This window comes from Phodopus roborovskii, unplaced genomic scaffold (assembly GCF_943737965.1).
Source record: "Phodopus roborovskii unplaced genomic scaffold, PHOROB, whole genome shotgun sequence".
Taxonomy (NCBI): Eukaryota; Metazoa; Chordata; class Mammalia; order Rodentia; family Cricetidae; genus Phodopus; species Phodopus roborovskii.
The window spans coordinates 470-5,449 of record NW_026126803.1 but is presented as its reverse complement, the minus strand read 5'-3'; the positions used below and the strand labels follow the sequence as shown (position 1 = coordinate 5,449).

At 39.2% G+C, this 4,980-nt stretch overlaps 1 pseudogene; it reads right to left on the bottom strand.

Moving 5' to 3' along the window:
* Nucleotides 1-3,592: 3,592 nt before the first annotated feature.
* Nucleotides 3,593-4,521, bottom strand: LOC127214601 (mitochondrial carrier homolog 2-like; annotated as a pseudogene).
* Nucleotides 4,522-4,980: the final 459 nt, after the last annotated feature.

Here is a 4,980-nt window from a genome sequence, read left to right as displayed (position 1 = left end):
TATATTTTTTTTTTTTTTGAGGGATGGACTTTTGTGAGAAGTTTTATAAGAAAGGGAAGGGCTGGAAGGAAAGAGAAAAGAGGTATAGAGACACAGAGACAGAGAGAGGACAGAAGAGAAGAGGGAGACAAGAAAAGTCCTGTCTGTCCCGAGTGGGGGGGTACTTTTAATTATAGTTTCTATTTCATTAAGGGCTATAAGTCAATTTTAAATTATTTATATGATCTTGATTTAACTTTGGTAGGTTGTGTGCACTGATTAAAGTATTCATTTCTTTTAGATTTTCCTGTTAGATAGAGCACAGCTTTTAAAGCATGTCCTTATGGTTATCTAGATTTCTTTGGTGTCTGTTGTGATTGTCACCACTTCCATTTCTAATTTTGTTAATTTGGATATTCTCTCTCACTCCTTTATTTATTGATCTTCTCAAAGAACTAACTGTTGGTTTCATTGATTCTTTGTAACTTTTTGTTTCTATTTTATTGATTTTAGGCATGAGTTTGATTGTTTCTTGCTGTCTACTCCTTTTGGTTGTGGTGTGATTTCTCCTTTTGTTCATGAGTTTTCAGATGTGATGTTAAGTTATTAATATGAGAGATACCCAATTTTTATGTTGACTCTTAGTGATATATGAACTTGCCTCTTAGATCTGCTTTCATTGTGTCTCACGAGTTTGGATATGTTGTATTTTCATTTTCATTCAATTCTAAAAAGGTTTAAATTTTTTTTTCCTAATTTCTGTCTTGAAATGTTTTTTCATTTGATGGAGAGTTGTTCAGTTTCCATGAGTTTGTAAGCTTTTCTGTTGTTTCTGCTGTTGTTTATCCAGCTTTAATCCATAGTGGTCAGATTGGATGCAGGGGGTTATTTAAATTTTCTTGCATCTGTTGAGACTTCACTCTGTGTCCGAGTATGTAGCCAGTTTTAAAGAAAGTTCTATGAGGTGTTGAGGAGAAGGTATATATTTTTTGTTTGGATGAAATGTTCTGTAAATGTCTGTTAGATCCATTTGGCTTATGACATCTGTTAACTCTAGCATTTCTCTGTTTAGTTTTTGTCTGGGTGACCTGTGTATTGGTGAGAGTGGGGTACTGAAGTCTCCCACATCAGTGTGTGAGGGTCAACATGTGACTTCAGCTGTAATAGTGTTTCTTTACAAACTTGGGTGCCTTTGTATTTGGTGCATAGGTGCTAAGAACTGCAATGTCACCAGGCAATGGTTATGCATGCCTTTAATCTCAGTACTCAGGAAGCAGAGGCAGGAGGATCTCTATGAGTTTGAGGCCAGCTTGGTCTACAGACTCCCAAGCTACACAGAGAAACCTTGCCTTGAAAAACAAAACAAAATTACCATGTCTTCTGGTGGATGTTTCCTTTTATGATTATATAGTGTCCTTTTCTGTATCTTCTGATCAGTTTGCTTGGAAGTCTATTTTGCCATATATTAAAATGGTGAGCACCAACTTGTTTGTTAGGTCCATTTACTTGGAATGTCTTTTCCCATCCTTTAACTCTGTAGTGATGTTCATCCTTGATGTTAAAGTGTGTTTCTTGGATGTAGCAGAAGGATGTATCATGTTCTCACATTCATTCTGTTATTCTGTGTCTGTTTTGATAATTGAGACCACTGACACTGAGAGATATCAATGAGCAGTGTTTGTCAATATCTGTTGTTTTGTTGTTATTATGGTATGTATTATGTTTCCTTCTTTGATTTGCTAGTCTGAGACTAATTATTTCCTTTTTTTTTTTCTTGATGGTTAACTTTTTTTTTAGGTTCAAGGTTTTCTTCTACCACTTCGTTTAGGGCTGTATCGTTAGATAGATATTGCTAAAATTTGGTTTTATCATGGAGTGTCTTTATTTTCTCCACCTAACTATTTGGCTGAAAGTTTTGTTGACTATATGGTAGTTGGGGCTCACATCTCTTGTCTCTAAGTCCTTAGCATTTCTGTCTGTGCTAAGATATTTTTGACCACACTATGAACCTCGGAGACTGTGCTATTTACTGGAAAAACCTGTTCTAGTTTGTGGTGTGGCTTAACCCTAGCACACACTTTTAATTCAAGAACTTATCGTGAACAGGGATTGAATAAAATCGATCATAGGTCAAGAGGCAGAGCAAGCAGCCAGTTGCCAGGAAGTGAATAAGAGAAACTATAGAGAGTAAGAGGGAATCGCCAGGACTGATAGAGAGACACACATGAAGGAGAAGGGGAGGCAATTTTTTTTTTTTTTTTTTTTGCATTTTCCTAGATCATCTTTGCTCTGATGCTTTTTGGGAGAAAAGTGTAGGTAATGCAAAACACTTTTTATATTAAAACAGATGCAGATAATATTGAATAGAATATAAAATTTACATTAGTTTTGAGACAAAGTACTTTTGACAAAGACATTCCAAGCTAAGCTATTCATCAGCTTCAGGTTGTGGGCCTAACCCTGCATGCTCACCCCTACCTAACATCATGGCCTCTGCCGCATTGAGAAGTCTAAAAGCAGCAAATTCAGTGCTTACTCATTTGGCAAAGACCAGTGAATTACTTTAACAGAAAGCAACAGTTTAGGCTTTCTCATCTTAGGAGCATTTAACCTGCTGTTAAAAGGCCTGAGTAAATAGGAGCTCTATGCTTGAGCTGAAAATTTTCCTTTGAAAGTGATTTTCCTCCAATAAGTGTTTTTAACATGCCTAACTGAGGGTTTGACATGCGAGCTGGGCAATATCCTAGGAACCATGTGGACTTTGATCCACATTACCAGATAATGAGTTACAAATACACTTTTCAAGGGTATCATCAGAAATAAAAACCAAGCTACTCATCTTCTGCAGTAACAAAGGGGAAACAAGCCTTCTTAGGAGCACACGTGTGTAGGCAATGGGACTGTAGTGAAGAGCTGACCTTAGGGCTACTGTTGTGCTGCAGTATTTGTTTCTTGTGTTAAAGGAAATCAAGAGCTAACTTTGGAGTGAAAAGCCATATTTCCTTTTTCCAAATCTTACTTAATTAAGCCTTCGCAAAGCTGTCTTTGCTAACTCTTCTTTGTTGGTGGTGACCAATTTTCTCTTTCTAGAATAACAGAAGGCATGGACACTTCTGCAGAAATCTTCTACAGTAACTCAGCAGCACTGAGAGATAAGATGGGCAAGTTCTTGGAAGCATGGTGGGAGGTAGACTGGCTGTTGCTGCTGACTTTCTAGCATCTATCTACTCAAGGTAATTCATAAACTCCTACATGGTATGCCTTCTTAATTTATTATAGGATGATTTCCTTCTTATTGGGATTCTATTCTTTATTTGACAAGCCCTTAACCTGAGACATAAATCAACATGACAACCTGCCTGTTCCTTTAGGAAAATAATTCTATTTTCTGTTTAAAACAAGGATTTGGAGAAAAAAATGTCTCATTCAAATAACTAATGGGGAACACCAGTGGTAAATAATGTGCAAGGAAAAAGAACAAAAAAAGGCAGACCCAATCACCTCCATTTTCCCAAGATTAAAGGATTATTTAAAAAGTGCACCACACTGTATAGAAATCCTTTACATTCTCTCCCATAATTCTGTGCATTGGGACTATAGGAAATGTCACTGTCCCTGCTTCACATCTTCAAATCAACATCCTCAGGTCACAACAATAAGTCTTCCCAAAGGGGACCTCCCGAAAAACAAGCTGTTTCCTTGGCTTTATATTTCCCACTTTTTGTGCATGCACCAGCACTCTATCCAAGAAGTATATATTGGGGAGTAAGAAGGGAGTCCACCAGCCAGCCCACAGTTGTTGACTGCCATAAGATTAGATACAAGCACAAAGGGATATGCCAACATACTGGCAAAGAATCCTGTGACAGCTTGGGAGTAACTTTCCATTTCATTCATGGTAGAGACCCCACTGTCCAGTGCATAGGTATTGACGAGATAAGCCAGTGAGTTACAGAGCCACAAGGAAATGATGTCACCTAGGAGGCAAGGAATTAGACCCGCTTAAAAATCCTATGATGCCTTCTTCCCGGTAGATGGTTGATATGGAGTCACACAGCCCGCATACTTGGACTCCCTGCCAATGAACTGTACCATAGATCTCAGAGTGATCACGTGGAAAGGATGTGTAATGAGGGTAGCAGCCGAACGAGCAATCATCTCTCGGGTTGTCTCTTTGATAACTCGGTAGAGGGAAGATGAGCCTTCCTTTGTACAATTTTACAGGTACTACCTCCTCAGGTTTCTCACACTCCTGGGTAATGTTGTGGAATCTTTACCGTGCACCACAGTTCCAAGGACTCCCGAACATAGTCTTGGAATTAAGCCAGTGAACAACCCAGCTCCCATCGATGCTTGCAATGTGCTGAGCATAACAAGAGAGACCAGGAAGCTGACATACTTGTCACCCAAAAAATATTATCGCCTTTGTTGGAGGGAAAAGGCTCATATCCCACCTGGATGAGCACTTTCACGTACATGAGCGGCTGGGACAAGGATGGTGAGACTGGAGCCCAGGAGCACCTGACTGGCCACGTGAGCCATGATGGCACCAAGCTACACAGCCGGGTTCCAGATCACGTGCCGGGGTACGCCGGCTTCACCAAGGGGAGGCAATTTGAGGTCTTTCGTTTGAGATGGTGAAGGGAGAGGAGGTTTTTTTGTTTGTTTGCTTGTTTGTTTTTTTGGGGGGTGTCAGTTGAGGAGGAAGGTCAGCTGGGTGCTTTCTCTGCCTCTCTGAGCTAGCAGGCTTTTACCCCAGCATCTAGATCCTGAGTTTTTATTGGTAAAATCAAACAATTGAGGTTTAGTCAAGACAACATGTGTCTAGGCCTTTTTGGCTTTTAGAGTCTCCATGAAGAAATCTGGTGTTATTCTAAATAGGTCTGTCTTTATATGTCGCTTTGTCTTTTTTCCCCTTGCAGCTTTTTAATATTCTTTTTTTGTTCTGTACATTTAGTGTTTTGATTATTATGGCCAAGAGGACTTTATTTTCTGGTTTAG